Genomic DNA, 2,149 nt, shown 5'->3' with positions numbered 1-2,149 from the left:
GTATTTAATGCATGCATAAGTAATTATAACCTTCTGTGAATGTGGATGCATATGCTTTTTAATAGCTTTGGATTTTTATTCATTTTCAGATTGACCTATAATTCCTATCCTAGTTTAGATCAGTTATGCATTGGATTATGGGAAGTAAACTTGAAAATAAGACAATACAGATTTCTTTCAAAGTTGCAATGAGGTCAGAAAAAAGGAAATATCGCATCATTTTCCATGCCAGAGGAAGCAGGGAAATATTTAAATGTCAATCATCAGCTTGAAGAACATTTTTTGGTGAAAAATACTATGAAGATGTACACAACATGAAAGAGAATATGTGAGATGTACATGGACGTTGACTTGAAATTGCATCTCCTAAACAAAAGGAAACATGTTGGATATTGCACTTGCATTGGCTAAACTTGGGGAATCCTAATTTAAATACCCTAAAAAGACTTGTTGAATTTTAAAATTTTTGTTTTAGGTGTTTTCAATTAAGACTTGTGGATTTGTAAAGGATAATTCAAATCTACAGTGTTTTGGTGATGGATTTGTTCCCAGTGATTTGTTAGTAGTTAGTAGTTTGTTAGAGTGGTTTGATAGTAGTTTGTTAGAATTTGTTAGAGTGGTTTGATAGTGGTTTGTTAGAATGGTTTGATAGTAGTTTGTTAGAGTGGTTTGATAGTAGTTTGTTAGAGTATAGTTTGTTAAGGCTCATTTGCATGTGATTTGCTATACTATTAAACTACTTTCAAACCATAGTGGTTTGTTAGTAATTTGTTATAGTAGTTTGTTTGCCCTTTTTTCCGTATGGGTATAGAAGTCAAGGCTATTGGGTCAAAATTATAGTACATGGACACTATACCTCTTTATAACTTGGTTTTAATACGATGTTGAAGGCTCCATGAGTGATCTAAATATCTTCCCCTTCAGGCCTTCCTTGTGATGCCCCTCACTTGGTCACACAGCAGCATGCTACAATAAATTGTATATTTTCATAAAAATAATTCAATGCATTACATGTACTAATTAAAGCACAATTATATAAGAATGAGTTGTTATTATTAAATTTTTTTGCCATTCACCACATATTTAACGGTACTTTTTATTTAGTTCTGAATGTTGACAGGTCTAAAATAAATAACTGTGTACAATTTTTCAAATTGGAGAAACTTTTTAATTAATATCTTGTTAAACTTTAAATGCCTACATCATTAAATTCATTATAGAGTGTTCAAGATGAACAAGGAAAATGACATTTACAAGGTCAAGTCCAAAGATTACTTCTTATTCTACCCACATAGCTATTAATAGCTACAATGTACATGTATGTAGGTTAAAGCTACCCAAAGTAGCTATTTTACCCACTTCTAAGACCTACACCTGTACACATGTAGATAGAAATGCTTTAGTATAGTCTTTGGACTGTACCTTTTTACATTCATTTCGATTTAATTCTTTTTCAATAATTTCATCTACTCATAACTCTACGAACAAATATTATTATATTGTGTATCAGAAATTTTAGTTACAGTTACTTACGTGTACATGCATGGTGTATAACACTGGTAGCGTTGCACCAGCTTGACCAATCAAATGACCTGCTTTCAAATTTTCACATGTTCTGTTTGGAGGGGAATTCTTGGTCCATCTCCTCTGGTGTTTTCAATATGCAGGTGTGAACTTAGAAGATTTGGAATTTGACAAAACTTCCTTCTTCACCTCTTTGTATTTTATTTTGAAGAAAAGTTAAAATATTAAACGTCCACATTCGATAGTCATTCACTGTAACACATGGCATACGACTTACTTTAGACAATACATGGCCATCGCTAAAACTCACGAGTTGTTGAATGTCTTCAGAATTAACAATATCACATCTGCCAAGGAAGCTATACTGTATAATATAAGCAGTTTTGTATAAAAATATCAGTAAAACACATCGTTTGTGAAAAGGAACTCCAAACCGGCAAAACGACATGCCTTCCTTCACTGTCGGAACTAGAGAGTTCTACAAAGGGAGATAATATTTTTGTGAAATGCTAGTTTTTTAAAATTTTCAAATGCATTTTATTTTTTTAAAGCAAAAAACACACATCCAGAATAATTATGAATAAATAATCAAGTATGTTTGCTTTCAAAATATTGTTAATATTTT

Source organism: Saccostrea cucullata, unplaced genomic scaffold, assembly GCF_032062105.1.
Source record: "Saccostrea cucullata isolate Sc308-1 unplaced genomic scaffold, CSIRO_AGI_Scuc_v1 ctg7987, whole genome shotgun sequence".
Lineage (NCBI taxonomy): Eukaryota > Metazoa > Mollusca > Bivalvia > Ostreida > Ostreidae > Saccostrea > Saccostrea cuccullata.
The sequence above is the reverse complement of the archived record's forward strand: the minus strand, read 5'-3'. Positions refer to the sequence as shown.